General features: G+C 48.0%; 1 protein-coding gene across 1 annotated transcript in view; it reads left to right on the forward strand.

The window, feature by feature from the left end:
- GRIK4 (glutamate ionotropic receptor kainate type subunit 4) overlaps window positions 1–16,308 on the forward strand; it is a 343,900-nt gene that overhangs the window by 277,310 nt on the left and 50,282 nt on the right. The gene's annotated exons all lie outside the window — the stretch shown is intronic.

Here is a 16,308-nt window from a genome sequence, read left to right on the forward strand (position 1 = left end):
CTACAGTCCATGGGGTCACAAAGAGTGACATGACTGAGCAACTAAGCACACACACCAGGAAGGTCCCACATGCCGTGAGACAACTAAGCCCGTGTGCAGTAACTACTGAAGCCCGTGTGCCACAGCTACTGAGCCTGCACTCCAGAGCCCATGCTCTGCGACAAGAGAAGCCACTGCAATGAGAAGCCTGTGCACCACAGCTAGAGAGTAACCCCCGCTCGCTGCAACTAGAGAAAACCTGCACGCAGCAGCAAAAAAACAACCAACTAAATAAATTTATTAAAATTTAATAAAATGTATTTTTTAAAAACCCACTGGGCAGGACGGTGCAGCCCAAAGCACAGGCCAGGTCTTGGGGGTGTCAAGCAGATGGGCAGAGAATGGAGGTGGGATGCCAGAATCAGAAAGAGCATAATAATAATAGCAGCAATCATGACTGAGCAGTGAACATGTTCTTTGTGTCAGACCTTGGACATTAACTCATGTAATCCTCACAGCAACTCTGTGAAATAGAAGCTGTTGCCATTCATACTTTACTCATGAAAAAACAAATTCAGAGAGGTTAAGTAACTTGTCCATGATCACATAGCTAGCAGGATGCATACTTAAAACCAGGATCCAAAAAACCCTGAGAAAACATTGCTATCCAACATGGGATGGAGTGCTGTCTCCTTCTGGGGTTTAAGACCCATCTAGAGTGTACACTGGCAAGTGTTGGAGGGTGTTTTTGGCTCCCAGTTGAGGGGCCAGGTTCCCCCGCACCCGCCACTGGGCTTTGCCCAGTGTTCACAGCAGAGAGAGAGTTGGCTCCTGAGAGTTTTACAGTCTATCCAGTTGTTTGCATCAGACAAGGGATCTGGACTCTTCTCCATCCAGATGCAACATACACATCCAGTTAAAACAGCCAAATGTTCCTTTTAGCTCGTCTTGAATTAGAAGCCACCCAGATGTTTAAACAGAGATAGGCTAGAGATTTGTCATGTCTGAACTTACCAGCCCCTGGCACAAATACTGTAGCCACTATAGCTCTGTTACATACAGACATTTTTATTTCAAAGAGTCAGCTACTGCTGCTGCTAAGTCGCTTCAGTCGTGTCCAACTCTGTGCGACCCCATAGGCAGCAGCCCACCAGGCTCCCCCGTCTCTGGGATTCTCCAGGCAAGAACACTGGAGTGGGTTGCCATTTCCTTCTCCAATGCATGAAAGTGAAAAGTGAAAGTGAAGTCTCTCAGTTGTGTCCGATTCTTAGCGACCCCATGGACTGCAGCCTACCAGGCTCCTCTGCCCATGGGATTTTCCAGGCGAGAGTACTGGAGTGGGGTGCCATTGCCTTCTCCAAAAGAACCAGCAGACAATGTTTTATGTGGCAGCCTGGATGGGAGGGGAGTTTGGGGGAGAATGGATACATTATATGTATGGCTGAGTCCCTTTGCTGTCCACCTGTAATTATCACAACATTTTTACTTGGCTCTACCTTAATACAAAATAATTAAAAAAAAAAAAAAAAGAGTCAGCAAGATGCTGAGTGTCAGGCTTGATGGTAGCCACTCTCTCTTCTATTTGGGCAAATTACTTAACTTTTTAAAAAGCGTTGTAATTGAAATATACATATAGAATGCACACAAATCATAAGCATAGACTTGACTTATCACAGAGGGGACATACCGATGTCATCACAATCCCGGTCAAGACATACACCAACACCAGCACACTGCAGACCCTTGCCCCTGCCTGCCAAAATGCCTCCCTTCACTCTGCACCCTCCCTCCTCCCAAAAGGTAACCATCATCCTGAATTGAACACCATCATTGCTCTGTCTTATTCTATCTCTACATTGGCTACTGCTGGCTTTGAGGTTGTTATGGAGCTCATATGCAGTCTGTGAAAAGAATTTTTGGGGCTATTTTTGGTTTATTATGAGGGGCTAGTGCAGGTGATGGAATTCCAGTTGAGCTATTTCAAATCCTGTAAGATGATACTGTGAAAGTGCTGCACTCAATATGCCAGCAAATTTGGAAAACTCAGCAGTGGCCACAGGACTGGAAAAGGTCAGTTTCCATTCCAATCCCAAAGAAAGGCAATGCAAAAGAATGCTCAAATTACCACACAATTGCACTCATCTCACATGCTAGTAAAGTAATGCTCAAAATTCTCCAAGCCAGGCTTCAGCAATACGTGAACCGTGAACTTCCAGACGTTCAAGCTGGTTTTAGAAAAGGCAGAGGAACCAGAGACCAAATTGCCAACATCTGCTGGATCATGGAAAAAGCAAGAGAGTTCCAGAAAAACATCTATTTCTGCTTTATTGACTATGCCAAAGCCTTTGACTGTGTGGATCACGATAAACTGTGGAAAATTCTAAAAGAGATGGGAATCCCAGACCACCTGACCTGCCTCTTGAGAAATCTGTATGCAGGTCAGGAAGCAACAGTTAGAACTGGACATGGAACAACAGACTGGTTCCAAATAGGAAAAGGAATACGTCAAGGCTATATATTGTCACCCTGCTTATTTAACTTATATGCAGAGTACATCATGAGAAACGCTGGGCTGGAAGAAGCACAAGCTGGAATCAAGATTTCCGGGAGAAATATCAATAACCTCAGATATGCAGATGACACCACCCTTATGGCAGAAAGCGAAGAGGAACTAAAAAGCCTCTTGATGAAACTGAAAGTGGAGAGTGGAAAAGTTAGCTTAAAGCTCAACATTCAGAAAACGAAGATCATGGCATCTGGTCCCATCACTTCATGGGAAATAGATGGGGAAACAGTGGAAACAGTGTCAGACTTTATGTTTTTGGGCTCCAAAATCACTGCAGATGGTGACTGCAGCCACGAAATTAAAAGACGCTTACTCCTTGGAAGGAAAGTTATGACCAACCTAGATAGTATATTCAAAAGCAGAGACATTACTTTGCCAACAAAGGTCCGTCTAGTCAAGGCTATGGTTTTTCCAGTGGTCATGTATGGATGTGAGAGTTGAACTGTGAAGAAAGCTGAGCGCCAAAGAATTGATGCTTTTGAACTGTGGTGTTGGAGAAGACTCTTGCGAGTCCCTTGGACTGCAAGGAGATCCAACCAGTCCATTCTGAAGGAGATCAGTTCATTGGAAGGAATGATGCTAAAGCTGAAACTCCAGTACTTTGGCCACCTCATGCGAAGAGTTGACTCATTGGAAAAGACCCTGATGCTGGGAGGGATTGGGGGCAGGAGGAGAAGGGGACGACAGAAGATGAGATGGCTGGATGGCATCACTGACTCGATGGATGTGAGTCTGAGTGAACTCTGGGAGTTGGTGATGGACAGGGAGGCCTGGCGTGCTGCGATTCATGGAGTCGCAGAATCAGACACGACTGAGCGACTGAACTGACTGATTTTGAGGGGGCATGAGAACCCTGTCAGCACCTCTCTAAAGTAGACCAGACGCACTTCAGCACCGAGGAGGAGGGGCCAGAGGCTTATGACAGCACCTCTAGCTGTCTTCTTGGGAAAAACAGCAGGGATCCCTGAGAAATGCCCTCTGCCCTTGGCAATGGCTTTGACTTGTGCATATGCTGATAAGAAATGAGAAAAAGGCTAGCTGTTAACCAGTGCATGGATCTGATGAGTCAGATCTTTGCTCACCCTTCCTGGCACCCTGTGGCGCAGCTCAGGGGTCAATCTGAGGCCAGTTCAGACATTTCTTCTGTCCAGCAAGACAGTAAGGGATGGGGGAATCACCGGAGGAGGCTTGTTGATTTGGAGTTCAGCAGGGGCAAAGGGGCCACCTCTGGAAGTTCTCTGCGGCTGTCAGCAATGCTCCCAGGAACTGGTGGTCCTTTATCTCACCCAACAAAAACAGTCCTAATAGCAGCCTGTGAATCACGCTGTTCCTAAACATGGGGCTGAAAGCCCCTTCCCTAAGCGGGAAGGGAAATAAAAGAAGGGCACCGTGAGCTAGAAGAGCCGTCAGATACACCCAGGCCTGGAACCCAGAGGCCCCGGCAGCTGTGGAACTGGCTTGGTCAGTGCTGGTTTTCTGCCTGAAAGGTCAGGGCTGCAAGCTTGATCCCCATGTGGGCCAGTTAGCCTTACTCAGTGTCAGAGCCCCAAGCTGTGTCCCAGCCCTCTGGCTTTTCTGGCAGCCAGCAAGCTATGTGGGAGACTGGCAGCGGTGTGAGCGCACCGGCGGCAATCCTCTGCTCTGATCATTGGTCCTACTGAGGGCCACATTGTCATGTGGGCTGGAGGTTTTATCAGTTTGATTGGGGAATAAGGAACATTTGGATTATGAATGAGCGTATCATCCTGAAAACGGGATTCTATCGTTTTCTTTCATGTGCCAATCACTGGTCGATCTTCAGAAAATCGGGGGTTGGGGATGAGGCAGGCGACGGTAAGGGTGCCACAGTGAGAGGAAGCAGAGCTCAGGCTTCCCCGGGGAATCGCTGCATCCCCAGACTCTCAGGGCTAGTTTCTTTCTCACATCCCAACTACATAAACGCAGCGTAACATCTGTCATACGTATCGGTTTTCCAATCATGGGATTTCTTTGTTCTCTCTTCAAAACCTATATTGATCTTTTGAAATAATCACTGTTTTAAATAACATTGAAGTTGATCCTTTAACTTGCAACAACAAAAATAATAGCTTACACTTCTGTAGCATTTTCTGCTCCAGGCACTGACCTGAGTGCTTTTCATATATCATTTCGTTTAGTCTTCACAACATCCTTGTGAGGAATGTATTGTTACTGTCCCAGTTTCCAGATGAGGAAACTGAGGTACAGAGAGGTTAGATCACTTGCCTAAGATTATGGTGGCTGGTGAGTGCCAAGGGTGGCTGGAGCATGGGCACTTTCAGCTGGAATTGTGCATGATTCCTCCCCTAACTCAGAGTCCAGGTGAGAAAATCACATGAATGAGCTCCTGCTTGCTTTCTTTGATTCATCTATTCATTCATTCATTCGGTTATGCCTTTCTTCATCAAATATCTGTTTGGTACCCATCACATGCCAGGCACTGTTCTAGTCTCTGGAGAGCTGTGTGGCCACAGCAACAACAGGTTCCTGCCTACTGGAACCGTCTTTCTAAACAGACAATAAACAGGAAGATGAAGGAATGAACAAGACAATTTTAGATTGAGATTTTTGTGGTGAAGGAAAAAACTCAGGATAATTACACAGAGTGTCAGATAATTACACAGAGAGGGCTCCTTTGAATGAGCATTCTGGAAAGACCACTCTGAGATCTGAACCATGTGCAGAAGCAGCCTCACCAAGGCCAGGGCAGAGCTGGGAATTGGTGTTTAGTTGCTCAGTCATGTCCGACTCTTTTGTGACCCCATGGATTGTAGCCTACCAGGCTCCTCTGTCCATGGGATTTCCCAGGCAAGAATACTAGAGTGGGTTGCCATTTCCTCCTCCGGGGGACTTTCCCGACCGAGGCATTGAGCCTTCATCCCTTGCACTGGCAGGGGGATTCTTTACCGCTGACCACTTGGGAAGGCCAAGAGCAAGGAAAGGAAAGAGTAAATGCCAGAATTCCACAGTGCAAATGAACCGGTAACGTTTGAGAACCAGAGCACCGCCCCATCACACCATGCCTGGTGGGCCTGGTGAGGTATCAGGGTCAGTAACTGGAAAGTCTCTCTGGGTTCTTTTCCTGGGGTCCATGCCCACCCAAGGGTCTGAGGAGAGCATCAAGAGAGATCATAAACTTAAAAGGGAAAAATTTATATCTATGTTTTTTTTCTAAATTCAAACTGAAATATGTTTCCTTTATCTATAAATGTGGGCAACAAACCTTATTGGTATTAAGCATACTGTGACTTTGTCAGCAATGATGCCATTAGAATGTTGCTAGACCTACCTCTGGCTTTCACGGTCAGTGTATCACAATTATGTGGTTATGTATTCTTTACTTTTATTTTTTATTCATTTATTCATTTTATTCATGTGGCATATGGGATCTTAGTTTCCCCACCAGGGATCCAACCTGCACCCCTTGCATTGGAAGCAGAGTCTTAACCACTGGACTGCCAAGGAGGTCCCTTGTAATGATGTATTATGTAATACAGTCACATGGAACAGCAAATGTAATAAACATTTTAAAACATTTTTAAAGAAAGGGTTGACAGACCTCCCCAGACCGCTGATGAGGGTCCATGGCATAGAAAAGTAAAAAGGCAAAACAGAGAACAGCATGATCTGCTTTAGCTTCAAACACCCGCCCCTGGCTATAGTTGGAAGAGAGGGTTATAAGGGAAGAATGACCCCTGAGCTCAGGCCACAGAGGTTACTGGATTTAATACTTGCAACAATCACAAAAAACAGGCATGATTATGTCCATTTTAGAGGTGAGGAAGTTGAAGCCCAGACTTCAGGTAATTTGTTCACTGAGGATTGCAGAATTGGGATTGACATACATCTCTGACCTGAAAGGGCAGAGAGGGTCCATGGCCAGAGATGGCAGCATGTGACAAGAGGTCAAAGGTCAACAATATCTGCTTGGCCTCCTGCCCCAGCTTGGATCCCTGTGCTGCACAGCTTCACCCATGAAAGAATTGCCAACCCGTCTTTCCTTAAGCCTGGTTCTTTCCTCAAATCGGCCCACATAGGCCAATTACACAGCTCTGAGCTGAGCCAACTAAATATTTCATGGGGATTTTAATTTAACTCTAAAGAAATTCATCCAACCCTGAGAATAGGCTGTCACCTCAAGAAATAGCACCAGGGAGCCCTTGGGCCCACCAGTGACATTGCTACTTCCTCGGGAATGCTAATGCTTCTCTGGGTTTGGCTCTGAGCCTTGTAGGCTCAGCCCTGGGTGCATGAGTAAATCTCTCAGATTTGGGCTCAGATGTGCTCAAAAAGGGCTTCCAGGGTGGCTCAGTGGGTGAAGAATCTGCAGAAGATGCGGGTTTGATCCCTGGGTCAGGAAGATCCCCTGGAGGAGGGCATGGCAACCCACTGCAGAATTCTTGCCTGGGAAATCCCCTGGACAGAGGAGCCTGGTGGGCTACAGTCCATGGGGTTGCAAAGAGTCGGACACAATTGAATGACTGAGTATGCACGCACACATAGATTCAGAAAGGTTCTGATCAGGACCTTCCTCAGAATGAGAAGCAGGCTGATTTGAATGTGTGTGTGTGAGAGAGAGACTAGCTGGTCCTCCTCCATGTTCCCATATCCTGGACTGAAAGAAGGGAGGGGAAGGGATGGGGTTGACCCCCAGTCTCCTCAGTGAACAGGGCACCCATCATTGTGCAGGTGCCATGGGGTCCTATTAATTTACCCTCAGCCTCAGCCCACTGCGGGTGGAGTGGGAAGCCGCCTGCCTTACACAACAGAAGAGCAGCTGTGTGCACTGCTGAAACCTATTATTAGGGCGTCTAAGTGATGGCTCCTGTGGATAACAGGGGACCCAGGAGTGGGAGTGAGCTCCCTGACACCTTCAGATCCCGTTGCCGCTCAGCACAGGGACCCTGGTACATCCCGGCAGGTTCCCTGAGCGGCTCCCTAGGTAGAGGCAGGAGGGGAGAAGAAGGTGCCCAGCAGGTAGATGGATCAAAAGACAGAAAGTGAGCACATAATCTGATTTGAAATGGGCTGAGCTGCAGATGTTAATCTGCTCCACTGCGCAGCACGGAAGGCCTGAGGGCTGGTGAGATTCTGGAAGCTGGTCCTTTCTCTTCTGGCCCGCCTGGCTCAGCCCGGGCCCCCCTCAGCATCTGCTTCTTCCCAGAGGGTAATTAACACCTCTCCACCTTAATCACAGAGCGTGGGGGCCCATTCGCCTTTCGCTTGGGCTCCCTGTAGCCCCGGGGTTACAGGGCGCTGGGGCTGGGGAGGGGGCAGGGGGAGAAGGGAGCCCTCTAGTGGGGATGTGGGGCTTTGAGTCCTCTTTAGGCTGGAGGATGAAGAAGAGTTACCTGTTTGCATCCGGAGCATGACCTGAATTTGGTTATAATGACCAAGCTTCCTAATAAGTCCCTCCTGGTACAGGCTCGTCAGGTATGTGTCAGGAATCAACCTGATTCTGCTGTTGGCAAGAAGGGGCTGGAGTGTAGGCCGTGTCTGAGAAGTTGGCCCCCTGTACCCTATCCTGCTGGCTGCACTGGTTTTAGAGACTTGCTGTGTGTCCACTTTGGGAACGTCACTATGAACAGTGCAGCCAAAAAAAGCAGTCCTGAGAATATGCGCATCTGAAGACAGATTTCTCTGTCTCCAAGCTGTGTGTACTTGAGCAAATTAGTAACCTCTCTGGGCCTCAGTTTCTGTGTTAAATGGAGCCTATGGCAACTACATAAGTTAATTTTTTTGACAATATGGTCCTCGCTTCTTATAATCTAATGGGGAAGTTAATTTATGTGCATGAATGTTCACAACAACAATAATAATGTTCACACAATAATAATAGTAAGAGCTCTCATTCAATGAGAATTATTCTATGCCAGACATAGACTTTGTATGAGTTGTTCAATTAATTCCTGTAGAGGCTCCATGAGGGTGGGAACTGTTGTTAGGCCCACTCTCTCGATGAAGAAATTGAGGCACAGAGAAGGTAAATCCTTTCTCAAAGTCACACAGCCAGTAAGGGTATGGTTGGTATGTGAGCCCAGGTCCCTGTTCTCAGTTCAGTTCAGTTCAGTTCAGTCGCTCAGTCGTGTCTGACTCTTTGCAACCCCATGAATCACAGCACGCCAGGCCTCCCTGTCCATCACCAACTCCCGGAGTTCACTCAGACTCGCGTCCATCGAGTCAGTGATGCCATCCAGCCATCTCATCCTCAGTCGTCCCCTTCTCCTCCTGCCCCCAATCCCTCCCAGCTTCAAGGTCTTTTCCAAAGACTCAACTCTTCGCATGAGGTGGCCAAAGTACTGGAGTTTCAGCTTTAGCATCATTCCTTCCAAAGAAATCCCAGGGCTGATCTCCTTTAGAATGGACTGGTTGGATCTCCTTGCAGTCCAAGGAACTCTCAAGAGTCTTCTCCAACACCACAGTTCAAAAGCATCAATTCTTCGGCGCTCAGCCTTCTTCACAGTCCGACTCTCACATCCATACATGACTACTGGAAAAACCATAGCCTTGACTAGACGGACCTTAGTAGGCAAAGCAATGTCTCTGCTTTTGAATATACTATCTAGGTTGGTCATAACTTTTCTTCCAAGGAGTAAGTGTCTTTTAATTTCATGGCTGCAGTCACCATCTGCAGTGATTTTGGAGCCCAAAAAATATAAGGCAATTTATGGCAAATGCTACCTAAGTGGTTTAAGCAGTGTTTCAGCTCCATTTTTCCCCCTGTATATATTCACCTTATTATTACTTCTATTCATTTATCTTTGGCTGCATCAAGTCTTGGTTGTAGCATGTGGGGTCTTCTCTTGTGTGGCTCTCAGGCTCCCTGTTTGTAGCACATGGGCTCCAGAGCGCTTGGGCTCAGGAGTTGTGGTGTGCAGGCTTAGTTGCCCTGTGGCATGTGGGATCTTAGTTCCCCGATCAGGGATTGAACCCACGTCCCTTGCATCGGAAGGCAGCTCAACCCCTGGACCACCAGGGATGTCCCTTACCTCCCTTTTTGATTGAGAGGAGGGCAGGCTTATTCCTGAGAAACTGATAGGGAAGTTTATATGGAGGAGATAAACTTTGAATGGACCTTGAAGAGGGGAGTTACTGTTGGACATTCCAAGTGAAAGAGCTATAGGAGATGTGTTTGACTCCCAGGGGCTTCAGGAGGAGTACTGGGAAATGAGGCTGAACTTGGAGAGGTGGGCAGACCATGAGGGCCTGACTCCCAGGCTACACCTGTAGCTCTGCCTGTGTGTCAGTTTACTAACTAAGCAACAGGCAGGGCTACAGGTATTAAACGTGTTAGGATTACAGACCTGATTCTGCTTCAAGTACTTCAGGGCCTTTCCACTGCTCTTCAAGTCATTGCATCTTCTGCCTGCCCCTCCAGCTTCATCTTACAGCACCATTCCCAGCCGTGTGTGCTTTAGACACTTTTGCCCTCTTCTAGCCTCTGGAATGCCCCCAGGCTCCCACATGCCTCAGGGCCTTTGCACATGCAGCAACCCCCCACCCTGAGTGGGAGTGCTCATCCCAGGCCTTCTCACTGGTAACTCTTATTCAGATAACTGAGTCTCATCTTGAGAAAGCTCCCATGAAGACTCTGTCAGCCCCTGTTCTCCCTTCTTATGGGGCCACAGATGTCTACTGTAAACACTTAGTGCAGCTGCCATTTTACAGATTTCTTCTTCAACAGTCTGGCGACTGCCTCTGCTGCCATCAGGGACCCTGCCTGTGTTTGCTTACCCTGTATCCCAGCACTTTGCTCCCTGCCTGGGGCAGAGCAGAGAGTCGATAAGAGGATGCTATTACAGAAGGAAGGATTGCTGGAGAGGGGGCAGTGGGTTCTGCCTTCCCTGACATTCCACACTCCAGGGCAGATCCCAGGACACAGAACTCACTGGGGATCCAGTGAGCTCCGTGGTCCCATGACACCCTGGGCCCCGATACTCAACCAGAGCCCAGCATCCTTTATCCCTCCCTGGGAAGCCAGGCTTGGTGAACCTGGGGCTCCTTCCTATCTGGGTCATTATAGATAATGCCCTTGCTGCTCTCACCACCTCAGGCCTGGCCTTGCTTGGGATTCTGTAAGCCTTTTCAATATACAAAGGATCTCCAGAGACAATTACCCTGGAATGAAGGCTTCCAGGAATGCTCGATACAGCCTTATTCTGTGTAGCGTTTTCTCATTCCAACGGTATCCTCCCAAAGCTTTCCAGTGTTAAATAACACAATTACAGAGTTAAATAAATGCCAGCAAAGGATGTGAGGCACTATCGGGCCTGAGTAGCAGGTGAAACAAGATCTGTGCCGATGTGACCAGCAAAGGAGTAGAAAGCTGGTGGCAAGGCAGGTGAAGGAGGGCGGCCGGCCTCCCCAGGGGGCAGGAGCCCCAGGGGACTGGGAGGCAGTGGGGGCCGAGTTAAAAAAAGGGCAGAGAACAAAGACCTGGAAGCTGACCAGAGATAGCATGATGGATCCAAGAATTCAAAGGGAGCTGGGGAGGCCACTGAATCTGTTGTCCCCAGAGGAGAGTCATATAACAAGGAAGAGGCTGTGGACAACGGCTGGGTTTCTTTTCCAAGCTGGATGTCAGCTTTTCCCTTGAGATTTCTAAGCAGTGGTACAGTATGAGGCCTAAGAGGGTCCTTAGGTGGATAGGTAGTTACACCAGGGAGGCTCACTGGGTCGGTTCTGCTGTGTGTGTGTCCCAGGTCACCTAGGAAAGGCCACTAGGGGCCAAATGTCCAGAGACCTCTGCCCATCTGGAGATGGAACAGGCCTGGCTGCCCCCTCAGACGTTCCTACAGCTCATCATGGGTTAAGATGTTGTCTCCAGAGGCCCTGTTGAGATCCTCATCATTATCAAGTTCATCATCATTTTCACTATCAGTATCATCTTAACATCAAACATTAATCAGGGACTTACTTTGAAGCGGGCCCATGCTCAGCATTTATAAGCATCATCTCATTCACTTTCTTAGCAATTCTGGGAAGTGAGGGCTATTATCATCCCCACTTTCAGGTAAGCAAACTGAGGCTCAGAGAGGTTACATAACTTTTGTCCAAGGTCACACAGCAAGTAAGGAATAACAGAGCCCAGATGGGTCTGGCCCACACTGAAAGCGGAGTCTCAGCCACCCTGTCTACTACCTCCATTGCCCCAGGCAGGTGAGTGGGGGCGGGGGGGACTCTACAGTGTGTAGAGTTGATAGGGCTCTTCCACACCCATCATCTCTCTTGACTCTCACATAGTATTGATAGGCAGGCATCGCCCCATTGTATAACCTGGTAAGCTGAGTCCCAGAGAGGCTAAGTGAGTCGTTATAAACATTTGGTCAGCAAAAGGCCGAGCCAGGTCTTCTGACCCACCCCGTCCTCTCATTAGCCAGGCTCCATGTGAGAGAGGAGCTCTTAGACAAAGGAGGCAGGGAGCTGAGGCAGCGGAGGTCTGCCCAGAGTACCTGGGCACTGCTGAGGGCAAGGGGTAGACTTTTGCCCAAAAGGGGGCAGCAGGCGCCTAAAAGAGAAGGAAAGGGAGACAGGAAAGCTTTGATCCTTCAGCTCTTTCAGGATCTGGTGCTTTGGGCGGAGGCCTCCCTGGAGGTGTTCTCGGGGAAGCACGGGGTGGGGTCTGCGGGCTGGAGCAGGCACGGCCCAGAGCCCTGCTGTGAATTTGCCATCTTCCAGCCAGGCCTCTCATCCCAGGAGAAGAGCCGTGGCCACCCTGAGCCTTCAGGCTCTGATAGCGATGATGGTGGCAGTTTCGTGTGACCCCATTCAACCCAGGAGGCACAGGGTAGTATGTTTTGGAAGTCACCTCCAGGCTGCCTGCAGTCTGCCCTCCCCTTGTAAATTCCACAAGCAGCCAGGAGATAAAAGAGGGGATCTCTCAGAGGCAGAACATGAAGCTCTTCAAAGAGCACTTTCAATCAAAAATGGGAAGAGGAGAGAGGTCTTTCTCTCAGAGGGAATGTATTTATACACCCCTGTGTGTGTGTGTGTGCGTGACACACACATACACACACACACACCCAGGAACCAGGAGCATCGTGATGCTTACAGAATGCTCTGCCTGTTCCGTGTTCCCATTCCTCCCTCTCCTCTTTCTCTAGCTCCAGGCGTCCTACCCTTTTCTGGGTTCCCGGCCCCCCCAGGGTACACCTCTAGATCTGCCCTCTCCAGATGGCATTGCATCTTTCTGGCCTTTATGGCTTTCCTGCCTTGGGCTCTACTCCCCGCTGACTAAGGTGATAAACAGTCTCCTCCCTGACATCTCTGAAACATCAATTCTAGGGACCACCATCATCTTCTGGAGCAAATGGGGACCAGCTGATGGAAGTTCCTCCCTTCCTAGTCCAGCAAAATGAAAGCCTGGGATCTTAGGCCTGGGGAAGAGCTTCAGAGGGCTTCCCAGGCAGTGCTAGTGGTAAAGAATCCACCTGCCAATGCAGGTTAGACATAAGAGACATGAGTTCAGTCCCTGGGTTGGGAAGATTCCTTCCTGGAGAATCCCATGGACAGAGGAGTCTGGCGGGCTACAGTCCATAGTGTCGCAGAGTCAGACATGACTGAAGCAATTAAGCACACACATGTGCAAGGGCTTCGGAGCACCTGGTTGAGTCCTTTCATTTCACAGTAGGAGAAACTCAGGCCCGGGTAGTAGAATCACTTTCCCCAGATCACAGTGAGTTTATGGCCCAGCTGTGATGAGAGCCAGGTCTTCTGATGTCCCGTCCATGGTTCTTTGACTGGAGAGCACAGCTCTCCCCAAAGAGTGACCGGAGATGCAGAAGGGCTGGGCTGAACCATCGTGATGCCCATACTTCCCTTGACTTCCCATGCCCACAATTGCTAGTCTGCAGTCCCAGCCCCTGTGGTTTTTACTTTGGTTTTGTGGCACATGACTTCCTCATCAAAGCCTGCTTTACAGGATAATGTCTTTTTAACTAAGGTAAAAATAAAAGACATGCCCGCCTTTTGGAATAGCTGATCCCATGAGGTTGTTGCTGGTAATCCGGGCTGCACAGAAGCCATGGAGCGTGATTACTGCTCGCTACTGAGTCAATGAAAAAAAAATCCACTACATAACCTCCATAGCTTCTTCTAGCATCTCACTCTCCCCTCCCTGCCTCCCCTGCACCCAGGTTACTCTCAAGTGGAGACAAAGGAGAGAGAGAAGGGCTGGGCTAAAGAGGCAGCAGTGCCTCCAGGAGGCAGTTTTCTGTTTGGTCTAGCTTGGGGAAGCATCTATTTGAGAATAGACAGAAGCGCCCTGTCCGAGGCTGGGACAGACGTTCTCCCGGGGTGTGTGGTCTTTCTGCTTCTATCCAGGAAAGCGCCCTCCTGGGGTGCTGTCCATTTCTAGCTTCCTCTCCATATGGAATTGTTTTACCATAATGTTGTTGCTGGCCGACTTTATAAACTTGTGAAATGATTTCTAAATTGCAGTCTGAAGTTCGCCCTTTAGGGAGTAAGGCTGTGTTGTCGGTGGTGGAGGGGAAAGAAACTTCAGGATAGAGTTGTTGATTTGGGTTACTTGGTTTGGAGGTATCTATTTTTTTTTTAATAACCAGAAAAATGACAGGATGCTGTGGTTATCTCTTGCCCATTGTATCAGTTTTCATTTTTCTATTCTTTTCTTCAGTTCTTTCATTCCAGCCTATTAAACTCCTATCTCCTCTGTGCAAGGTCTTTGCAGGGCTTGACAGCTGTTTTGCCGTAACCCTGCACAGGACCGGTATTCCACCTGCTACATCTTTGTGGTTAATTTCTGTTGCTTTACAAATATGCTCTTGAGTGGAACTCAAGTTAGAGCCACTGTCATCGAGGGACTGAAGTTCTGAAAGGTCCTAACAACCCTCTGAAGGATCCCCACAAATGAAGGCACTAACCATCTCCTAATCAAACTTCACTCCCTTCTCAAGGGTTGATTCACTTGACAGCAGTCATCAACACTCTCTTGGAGAAATATAGAACGAGCTCAAAAAGGCATTCGTGTTTTTCGTTTTTATTAAAAATCTCTTACATCTGCACTCTAGTCACTTTAAAGCCTGGCCTCTCACTTTGTGAGGACTTCTTTGTTGGCTCAGATGGTAAAGAATCTGCCTGCAATGCAGGAGACCTGAGTTCAATCGATGAATCAGGAAGATCCCCTGGAGAAGGGAACGGCTACCCACGCTAGTATTCTTACCTGGAGAATTCCAAGGACAGAGGATCCTGGAGGGCTACAGTCCATGGGGATGCAAAGAGTCGGACATGACTGAGTGACTAATACTTTCACCTTCACTTTATAAGGCTCTACCTTGTTAACTGATGCCGGATCGAGTGGCTGCTTTAGCATGAGTTGGGGGTTGAGGAGCGGAGCTGAGATGGAGGAGAAACTGATGTTTGTCAATGGATGTATCCAGTGTGTACAAATCATAAATCCCTTTGTGTATAAAGTGAGGAGTAACATGTCTCTCTCCTTACTTCCTTTGCAATGATTTAGGAAAAATCGCACACATGTGTAGCATGCGTGTGTGTGTGTGTGTTCTCATTCAGAACCAGTTGGCCTGTTTGTAGACTGTTAAACACCTCACCTTTCCTCCTTTCTTTCTCCACCTTGTGTGTCAACAGATCCACCAGAATTGGTGAAAGAAGCTGAAATATAAACCTTGATGGAAGCTAGTCTGAGATACATGCCTAGGTTATAAAACATAATTCTTAAATATCAGTATAAGTCAGAATCACCCAGACAACTTGTCACAAATAGACTCCCAGGCCCCATGACAAGAGTCTGATCCAGGAGGTTTGGGATGAGACTCAGGAATTCATATTTTAATAAGCCCTTTGCTCTTTAACATTCTTAGTCTTTTATAAGAATAAGGTGATTCTAACGCGGGTGATCCTAAACGACACTTTGAAAATCACCGTCAGAGAATTGCTTGGAAGGATCCTGGTACTGTCTAAACCCCATACCCTTGGTTTGCGGATGAAATTAAGGAAGCCAAGAGAAGTGAAGTGAGGTTGGTTAGCTAGTTAGGGCAGAGAATGGCCAGAAGTGAACAGCACTCTGGGCCCCACCACTCTATGTATAGGGGAGCAGGCCAATAGGAAGTGAGCTTGCTTTGCAACAGAGTGGATTGAAATTAGACACAAGGAAGAACTTCCTGACAGAGAGATATATGGAGGAGCTGACAGCACTTCCTTTCTCAGGGGATCTTAATTAAAGAAAGATTCTTATCAGGTGTGGGCACTTGAGGCGCAGAAACATCTGGTGACTTCACATAAAGGGATCAGAGACCCTTCACAGAGTTCTGCTGTGGCACCTGGATTTTGACCTTGTCATCAACATAAGGCCAGTGGTCCAGGAAGCCTGAGGTGTAGTCCTACCTCTGACAAAGACAAGCTTGTGACGTTGGGCCGCTTGCTCAATTTTTGACCTTCATTTCTTCCCTGGGAGATAAATGCGGTTGCATTAGATTGCCTGTAATTTCCAAGGAGTCATCATTTTTATTTTCCACTGTAACTCCCTCACCAAAGCTCACGCAACACTGGGACTTGTTTGTTGGCTGAACAAGTTCATCAGTTGAATAAAAAGCTACTCATTATTGAGTATCCACAAGTTCTGTCTGCCAATTCTCCCTTGCCTAGGGTGTTTTTAGTCTCTGTCTGACAGGTCCATAGTGAGCCTCCCTTTTTATACTAATTTACATATTTAAAGGGGTCTAAGCTGAAACTCTAGTACTTTGGCCACCTCATGCGAAGAGTTGACT

The sequence above is a fragment of the Budorcas taxicolor genome, chromosome 15, assembly GCF_023091745.1.
Source record: "Budorcas taxicolor isolate Tak-1 chromosome 15, Takin1.1, whole genome shotgun sequence".
NCBI classification, from domain to species: Eukaryota; Metazoa; Chordata; class Mammalia; order Artiodactyla; family Bovidae; genus Budorcas; species Budorcas taxicolor.